This window comes from Myotis nattereri (assembly GCF_964212035.1).
Source record: "Myotis nattereri genome assembly, chromosome: 21".
Classification (NCBI taxonomy): Eukaryota; Metazoa; Chordata; class Mammalia; order Chiroptera; family Vespertilionidae; genus Myotis; species Myotis nattereri.
This window is the reverse complement of record NC_138097.1, coordinates 17,437,639-17,447,153: the sequence shown is the minus strand read 5'-3', so window position 1 is coordinate 17,447,153 and position 9,515 is coordinate 17,437,639. Positions and strand designations below refer to the sequence as shown.

General features: G+C 57.9%; 1 protein-coding gene across 1 annotated transcript in view; it reads left to right on the top strand.

Moving 5' to 3' along the window:
* Nucleotides 1–111: 111 nt before the first annotated feature.
* The window catches only part of OTUD7A (OTU deubiquitinase 7A), a 30,220-nt gene continuing 20,816 nt past the window's right edge, over nt 112–9,515 (top strand). Inside the window, exon 1 of the mRNA XM_081114847.1 lies at nt 112–306. The gene's annotated coding sequence lies outside the window, so the exon portion shown is untranslated. The remainder of the gene's footprint in view (nt 307–9,515) is intronic.

Genomic DNA, 9,515 nt, shown 5'->3' with positions numbered 1-9,515 from the left:
ATCGTGGCTGCGGCCGGTGACGTCAGGGGAGGGCGCGCGCAGGGCGGCTGCGGGCGGAGCCGGGAGGCGGGCGCTGCGCGCGGCCGCCAGCGCACGGGCGCGAGGGGCGGAGCAGCGCGCGGGAGGAGGCGGGGGAGGAGAGGCCCCCGGGACCGCGAGCGGCAGCTGGGGAGGGGGCCGCGGCACCGGAGCGGAGCGCGAGCGGAACAGCTGATCTGGTTTTTCTGTAAAGCGAGAGAAAATGGAAGTCGGGTAGCGGCGGCTTCGGTGCGGGGCCAGCGGAGCGCAGAGGCGCGCGTGCGGCAGGTGAGACGGCGCTGGCCGCGGTGCTGACGGCAGCGGCGGGGTCGGGGCCGCGAACCACACAGGTGCTCCGTGCGAGCGCGGGGCGCCGGGTCCCTCTGTGGCCCCGTGGCGAGGCGGGTGGGCGCAGAGACCGGGTGGCCCTGGAGCGAGGGCGCGGGGGGGACAGGGGGCGCCGGGGTCATGGGGTCCGCACTGGGATCGCCCGCGCGTCTGCATTGCAGGCTCTTCCCTGGACCCCGAGGGCGCCCGTGGCCACCGGCTCCAGCCCGGAGAGGAGCGCCTCTCCCGGACAGGGCGCGGCGCTCCGGCCGGATCGGGGCCGGCGGCTCCTCTGGGCCGCTTAGCTGTCCGCACTGGAACGTGAGGACAAGCGTGGGGGCACCGGCCCCTCTATGCGTGCGGACGTGCCCGGGGTCTCGCGAAGCCGGCTGATTCCCCGGCCCGGCCCGGCCCTGGAGCTGTGCGTGAGGCCGCCGGCCGGGCGTCCGGGCTGTGGCTGCGTGGGCCACCGCGGCCCACAGCACTGCTCCCTCGCTCGCTCGCTCGCTCCGCTGGGTCTGGCTGGACAGGAGGCAAACCGTTCGTGTAGTTTGGTTGTGAACCCCGGAGGCCTTCCCTAGCGTCTTCTCCCTGGAGGAGGAAAAAAAAAAATCGCATCGACTGTGCTTTAAATGCTCCTTTAAATTGGGGAAATGTCAGTGACGTCATCATTAACAAAAACTTTCCTTCATTGGACACAACCGCTCGCGCGTCCCCTCCTCCCTGGGTAGCGGTTGCAGCCCTTGGAGAAGCCTTGCCTTCCGTCGGATCGGATCGGCTCTCTGCCCGCTGAGCTCCAGCACCTCGCACAAGTGCGGCGCGTTTTCTTTTTTTATTTACGGGCTGGGGATGGATCGATGTGAGGGGAGCCGGAGGGAAACTTGTCGGCTCCTGGCAGATCTGGGAGCTGCTTCAGCCACAGCACAAGGGCCCAGGGACAGTCATGCATGACCCTGTGTCCGCAGGGCCTGAGATTTGTAAATGACAGTGGGTCGTCGGGAGCCGGGGAAAAACATTGCAAAGATAGTGTACTGGGTGGGGCAGGTGATGTGTCCAGGAAGAGGTGGACAGTGTCGCCCACATTTCACAGGCCTTGGCGGCTTCAGGGAAACCTCTAGCTCTCCTTCCTTCTCATCGTCCTCCCACCCGCCCCCCCCCAAGCCCCCAGGATGTATCTGGGAACAGCCTGCCCCGAAAAAAGGGGTGGCAGCTTTTCTGTGTCTGTTCTTAAGTTCACACATTTATTTCTTTATTTGTTAATCCTCAGTCGAGGATATTTTTCTGCTGGTTTTTAGAGAGAGTAGAAGGGAAGGGAGGGGGAGATGGATTGCCTCCCCCACCCACTCCGACCAGGGCTAGGGATTGAGTCTGTAACCTTGACTGGAATCAAACCCGGGATCCTCAGTCCGCAGGCTGATGCTCTATCCACTGACCCACACCAGCCGGCACTTCTCTGGGGCTTTTGTGTCCTCACCACAGTAGCTGTGTGTCCCACCAGCGTCCAAGGCCAATTCAACACCCACAGAGGGCAGAGAGCGAGCAGGGCCCGCAGTGCTCCCTACAGCACCCCCCTAAATGTGGGGAGCGGGCCATCACGATGGTGCCTGTGGGTGATTTAGTGCCGACCATCATGAGAACGAAAGTAAGCAGGTTCCCAAGGCAGTCTGAATGCCTGCTTCAGCCTGTCATTTCTCAGGGCTGCTCCATAAGGGACGAAAATATTGACATTTTTGTATTTAATAATGAATGACCACTCCCCGTTGGTTAAAATACGCTTGCCTTGCCCGGCCACTGTGGCTCAGTGGTTGAGCATCAGCCTACGAACCAGGAGGTCACAATTCAATCCCCGGTCAGGGCACATGCCCGGGTTGGGGGCTCGATCCCCAGTGTGGGGCTTGCAGGAGGCAGCCAGCTGATCCATGATTCTCTCGTCATTGATGTTTCTATCTGTCTCTCCCTCTCCCTTCCTCTCCGAAATCAATAAAAATATATAAAAGCAATAATGAAATATGCATGCCTTCCATCACCAGAGTAGCACGCGGGTCTGTAAGGAATGCAATACCACCTGCCACGCAGAAGTTAGAGTCTGGTCAGGGACGCGCAACGCTCGACTCCTGGATGGGCGTGAGGGGGCAGGAAAGCTGTGGTTTACCACAGGCCCGTGGCATTCAGAGTGCCCATGGGTAGAAGCTGTTGCTTTTTAAAAATATATATATTTTTATGGTACATGCCCTTGACCAGAATTGAACCCAGGACCCTTCAGACCACAGGCTGACGCTCTATCCATTGAGCCACACCAGCCAGGGCGAATCCATTGCTTTATGGAGTCTTGCCGGGTCTGGTTCTCAGCTGGATTCTGTGTGGCAGGTGTCCCCGTGAGGGAGGGACTGCTGAGGCCCTCGGCCCTGGTGGGGGCGGCACTGGAGTTGGGGAGACACTGAACCCTGTGTTCGCCTCGTGGAGGAGGGGGAGGCACCACCTCTGAGGCAGGCAGGGTGTCCAGGTGCCTCCCCTCTTGAAGGTGCCACATGTGTCTGTCATGGCCAGGCTGGGGAGGCGGGCCTGGTAGCAGAACTGTCTCCGATGTGTGTCTTTTTGGTGACTTTGCCCTGTTGAGTGTGTGTTTGTTGCTTGTTTTTTAATCCTCACCCGAGGATATTTTCCCATTGATTTTTAGGGAGAGGGCAAGAGAGAGGGAGAGACAGAGAGAGACATGGATGTGAGAGAGACATCGATGGGCTGCCTCCTGCACAGGCCCCCGACCAGGGCCCGGACTGGGGAGGAGCCTGCAGCCGAGGTCCGTGCCCTTGACCGGAATCGAACCCGGGACCCTTTGGCCTTAAGTCACGGGTGAGGTTTTCCTGCGACTGAAGTGTTTGTTCTCCATGAAGGAAATGGGTTGTTAAGGCTCTGGGCTGTGAGCCTTTTAGAAATGGAGTCTGGATGCAGGTTCGGTCCCCGCCCCGGTCAGGGCACGTGTGGGGGTGGCAGGTAGAGTGTCTCTCACGTCGATGTTTCTCTCTCTCTCCCTCCGCCCCTCCCTCCTTTCCACTCTCTCTTTAAAAAAAAAAAAAAAAAGGAAAGAAAGCGGGTCTGCGACACCAGTCTGGCCGCAGAGCCCGTTTATGCTCACCTGTGGCGGGTGGAGACACTCACCATGGTCCCCGTCCGCTCCCTGCGCCGCTGTGGCAGTAAATACAGATGCGGCCTTTCCACCGGCATGCTTAGCGCCCCTCACTTCCGGAACCCCCGCACCCCCTCCGTCGCCTTCCGCTCCAAGACGCCAGCTCTGCCTGGGCTTTTCTTTTCCTTCCCTTTGGGTCCTAAGGTCATGGATTTCCGGTCTTAGGCCCCGGGAATAGAGGCTGAGTCAGCTCCCGCGCGGGGCCAGCAGGGGGCGTGCTCCACGCAGCCTATGCTGGCAGCCCCCACCTGAGCCACCTTGGGCGGGTCCGCCAGGTTGGGGGCCTGTGCGCGCTGGTGCGTAGGTGCGCACACAGGGATGTGTGCGTGCGCGCGGGTTGGGGGGATGGAGCAGACAGAAGGTGGGGCGCATAGGGGGATGGAGCAGACAGAAGGTGGGGCGCATGGGGGGATGGAGCAGACAGAAGGTGGGGCGCATGGGGGGATGGAGCAGACAGAAGGTGGGGCGCATGGGGGGATGGAGCAGACAGAAGGTGGGGCGCATGGGGGGATGGAGCAGACAGAAGATGGGGCGCATGGGGAGATGGAAGCAGACAGAAGGTGGGGCGCAAGGGGGGGATGGAGCAGACAGAAGGTGGGGCGCATGGGGGGGATGAAGCAGACAGAAGGTGGGGCGCGTACTTGAACAGCCCGCGGTGGTGGCTTCCAGGAGGTGAGCCTCCCTGGAGGAGGAGGGAGATGCTTTAGCCAGTGGCTCCATGTCGTGTTGTGGGAGAGTGGCGGCTGGTTCCCGGCCTAGGAAGGGAAGGAGCGAGCTGGCCTGGCTCGGGTGAGGGCTTGAGGGCGCCAGGCCCCGTACTGTCTGGTCTGGGTTTGATGCCTATTGACCTGAAACCCCTGGGACTCGGTGTGGGGCACCTCCCGGTTCATTTGCCCGCCTTGCCAGGATCGCTGGCCTCAGGCAGGGTGTCTCCGATGGAGACCGGCAATTGTTCAATCACCGGGCGTTTCTTTTGCCATAAAAACAAGAAACAGGCCCAGCTGGCGTGGCTCCGTGGTTGAGCGTCGACCTATGAACCAGGAGGTCACGGTTCGATTCCCGGTCAGGGCACATGCCTGTGTTGTGGGCTCCATTCCTAGAGTGAGGCAAGCAGGCGGCCGCCGATCCATGATTCTCTCTCATCACTGATGTTCCTCTCTCTCCCTCTTCCTTCCCCTCTGAAGTCGATCAAAATATATTTTACAAAAAGAAAAAGAAAATAATAAAACGGGAGACAAGGGCAGCGGTGCCTTTCCCAGGAGTGTGTTTCTGGCGTCAAGCGAGGGCGGTTCCTCACCAGCGGGTTCCCACCGCGGCCTCTCCTGGCGGACCGGCCTGGGGAGGGAGGTCCTGCGTGCAGGGGCGTCTTGCCCAGTTGGGATGGTGTTTCCCATGGAGGTGAGCACCGCAGCGTCCGGGGAACCTGCCGAAAATCAGACGCCTCTCTTCCCACGGAGCCCCCATGCGAAAGGGGAGCTGTCACCCCCTGAAGGGGACCGATTTCCTACTAAAGAGCTGCCCCTACTCCGTGCCTGGGCATCCTGTCGAAAATGAGTGGAAGCCCTCGTCGGTGTTGGCTCAGTGGACAGAGCGTTGGCTGGTGGACTGAAGGGTCCCAGGTTCAGTGGGTTCGATTCTGGTCAAGGGAACATTTCAGTGGCAGGACTGATCCCTGGCCCTGGTTGAGGCACGTGCTGGAGGCAGCCAATCGATGCTTCTCTCTCTCTCCCTCCTTCCCTTCCACTCTCTCTAAAAATCAATGGGAAAGTATCCTCGGGTGAGGATTAGCAAAAAAAAGGAAGAGTAAAAGCAAACTATTGCTTTCCAGGGGGCAATGGGAATGATGTGTTTTGAGCTTTGGGCTGAGCCAGGCTCTGCACTTGAATTGGCTGCAGGGAGAAGTGCCACTAGATTTTAAAAACAAGCCAACAGGTGGCTATTTGTACTGATTTCAGAGAGGAAGGGAGAGGGAGAGAGAGAGAGAAACATCAATGATGAGAGTCATTGGTGGGGCCCCTGACTTCTTCTACCCAAGTTGACTTCACTTATCCCGGGAACAGTCTGGCAGGCACTGGGCTCACCAAAGCGCCATCAGAAAGGGCGCCTGATGCTTCAGGGCTTCTGGGAGGGGCCAGTCCAGGCGAGACCCCACTGCTCAGCGTGTGGGGTTCGTTATTACAGCATCAGGATGTGGCTGCATTTAAATTCAACTCCTGTGTGTCCGACGTGACTGGAGGGCCGGGAGCATGGACACGGGTGTGGACGAGCGTCTGTGCGTGGCCCTGCTGTCCCCATGGTGACAGGGAGGGAGCACCCGGCCTGGAGAAGGCCCCCTCCTGGCTCCAGCCCTCACTGCGGGCCCACTCCCTAGGCCGTCATTTCACACGTCGAATGAAGACACGCAGCTGCCCGACCTGTGATATTCCCATTTCGTCCCACGGTTCCATGCAACGTAGCCCCTTCGTTTTCTCCAAGGACCGACCAGTCATTGCTGAGGAAAAGACAGACAAACAAACAAACAAACACAGTGAGAAAAATGAGATGCCTCTTCAACATATTTGTGTGCGTGTCCCTGGTCGAGGGAAGACGGACACGTTGAGTCCTTACGATTAGAAATGAGTTGTGTGGAGAGCGTGCGTCCGCCTGGCTCCTCGTCTCCTGCAGGAGACGTCCTGACTGCGTCTCGGAGGTGCCTGTTCAGAACTGGCTCTCCGTCTGTGTTTGTAAAGGCCCTGAGCAGTCCTGCAGGAATTAAACCCAGAAATCGGGTTAGCATCCCGGATTGCTGCTCCCCGGGAGCTCTGACAGGGCGGCGCTGAGAACACCCCAGGCTTTCCCACCCTGAGCCCCCACGTCGCCAGGGTGGGAAAGAAGCACCAACCAGACCACACGGTGACTCAGGAGCGGGACTCGGTTGTCCGGCAGCACCGAGTTCAGGCTAAGAAGTGATCGTTTTGCCCGGCTGGTGTGGCTCAGCGGTTGAGCGTCCACCTATGAACCAGGTTCAGATTCCCGGTCAGGGCACATGCCCGGGTTGTGGACTTGATCCCCAGTAGGGGGCATGCAGGAGGCAGCCGGTCCATGATTCTCTCTCATCATTGATGTTTCTCTCTCTCTCTCCCTCTCCCTTCCTCTCTCTGAAATCAATTTAAAAAAATTTTTTTTTTTAAAAAGGAGTTGTTGTTCTGCTCCAGAACACGCCCTCACAAAGGCCCCCTGTGAGATGAGACGAGCTATTGTGTTAGAGATTTGGCATTGCCCCGGCCCCGGCCCTCCCTGCACAGCAGCCTGGGGCGAGGAGGCGCATGGACTCTGGCCCCAGTCCCCTCGGCCGCTGAGGCCTGGCCCTACCCCGACCGAGTCCCAGCAGCCAGGGACTGACCACCCGCCTGTGTCTCGGAAACCTCTGTGGCCTGTGGACAACAATCAATAAAGCCTCAGTGAACACTTCCTGCTCTAGTCACTAAAGAATATTAAATGGAGGCCATCAGTTCTCACCGGCAAGAGTAGCCACTGCCCGGCCGGCGTGGCTCAGGGGTTGAGCATCGACCTATGAACCAGGAGGTCACGGTTCAATTCCTGGTCGGACACATGCCCGGGGGGCGGGTTTGATCCCTAGTGTGGGGCGTGCAGGAGGCGGCTGTTCCATGATTCTCTCTCATCATTGATGTCTCTCTCTCTCTCTCTCTCTCTCTCTCTCTCTCTCTCTCTCTCTCTTCCTCCCTCTCCCCTCCCTCCCTCCCTCCCTCTCCCCTTCCTCCCTCCCTCTCCCCCTTCCTCCCAGCCACTCTCTCTGAAAAGCAATGGGAAAACTATCCCCTGGTGAGGATAAATAAAACAAAACAAAACAATAAATAAGGAGACTCTACTCATCAAGGCTCATTTGTATTTTGTCTTTTTGAGGAAAATGCTTACAGGATCCTTGTCACATGGGGGGTTGCTCTTGGCAGATGAAAGCTCCCAAGAACTATCCCCCCCACCCCCAGGAGATGGGTGAGCCTGTGTGTCTGAGGCCCTTCTCCGAGGCGCGTGCCCCTGGGCGTCAGGAGGGTGACCCTGGGGCGGTCTTCCCTGCTGCCGGCCTGGTTCTCCTTCCTCTCGTTCCCCTTGCTGAGTGAGGCCCGGGGCTGCACATGGTGAGGACATCCGTCAGGACACCCGGGGCTGGTGATCCGCAGTTTCCTATCCCACCCCCAGCCCTGCCCTCGGGGTCCCCGTCAGTTCCAACACCTGCCACGTCAGCCTTGGGGATCTTCAGGGCCAAGTGGCAACTGTCCACCCATCTTTTTTTTATATATCGATGTATTTTTATTGCTTTCAGAGAGGAAGGGAGAGCAAGAGACAGAAACATCCATGATGAGAGAGAACCATGGATCGGCTGCCTCCTGCACGCCCCCTACTGGGGATGGAGCCCACAACCCAGGCATGTGCCCTGACGGGGAATCGAACCATGACCTCCTGGTTCCTAGGGGATGCTCACACACGGAGCCACGCCGGGGCCGGCCGGCTGTCCACCCATCCTTTGGAACGCGATGCATTTGGGCTCTGCTGGCTCCGGTCGTAGAGACGCTTTAAATAGGGAAGTGGCGGTGGTGTCACTGGCGACTTCCCGGCACCAAGTAGGTCAGGGCGTTGTCACAGTTCCGGCAGGATCGCAGGTGAGTCACCGTGCGTTTGGGGAGTCACAGGTCCGTGCGCAGTTGCAATCTGGTTACGTAGCCTCCTCAACCCAGGTCTGCCGGCGTCCTCTGGCCCTCTCCTTCCCCGTCCCCCCTCCCCACCCCCTGTGACAGAACCACGGCTAAAACAGCCATCAGAGGGCTGGCTGGCCGCCCACAAGAGGCTGGCCCTCCCTGCTGGCTGGGAAGACTCTGTCCGCTTCCCGCTTCACTGGTAGGAAAAGCCACGTCCTGGGGGTGGACAATGGTTAGCACACCAACCTGTGGACCGAAGGGTCGCGGGTTCAATTCCTGGTCCAGGGCGTGTACCTGGGTTGCAGGTTCCATCCCTGGTCCAGTCGGGGCACATGCGGGAGGCAACCCGTTGATGTGTCTCTCACATGGATGTTTTTCTCTCTCTCTTCCCCTCCTTTCCTCCCTTACACCGTCAAAAAAAAAAAAAGAAAAGTCAGTGGGAAGAATATATATATATATATCTCCTCGAGTGAGGATTAACCAAAAAATAAGCCATTTTTAAAATGTGAACTGCAGATAAATATCGGATCATGTTTTAATACAAACTTATCCCAAATATCTGCATGGGACATACGTATAGAAAACACGTGTTGTTTATGTGCAATTCAGATTTCACCAGAAAATCCTGTATCTTATGTCGGACAACCCTCTCTTTTTAAAAAATGTTTTTTTCTCTACTCCGAACCCGGCTCATTCTCATTCAAGCAAAACGCAAAAGTTACAGAAAATGTCAAATTCTGTGGCAGCTGTTTTATTTAGTCTAAGCGAGGAATGGCCTTTTCCTGGCAGGTGAACATGCTGGCAGACCTTGTATAATTACTATTTTCTCCCTTGTGGGCGCCTGTGGTGGGGTGTTCAGCCCTGGGCAGGGTAATGCCCCTCCCAGGACTGGCCTGTGCCCTGAACCCCCGATACCCACACCTTCTATTTGCAGGTATCTCACTCTATTCGTCTTGCCACAGGGCCTAATTATGCAAAGAGGTTCTTGCTAGCCCGCATTCACACCTCAGTCCTATCTGTGATGGCCCTTTTATTTTATTTTTATTTTTTGTAATGTTTTTATTGATGTCAGAGAGGAAGGGAGAGGGAGAGAGGGACAGAAACATCCATGATGAGAGAGAACCATCCATCGGCTGCCTCCTGCACGCCCCCTCCTGGGGATTGAGCCCACAACCCAGGCATGTGCCCTGACGGGAATCAAACTGCGACCTCCTGGTTCCTAGGTCGATGCTCAACCACTGAGCCACGCCGGCCGGGCACAAAAAAATATTTTATGTGAATACAGTTGTCAA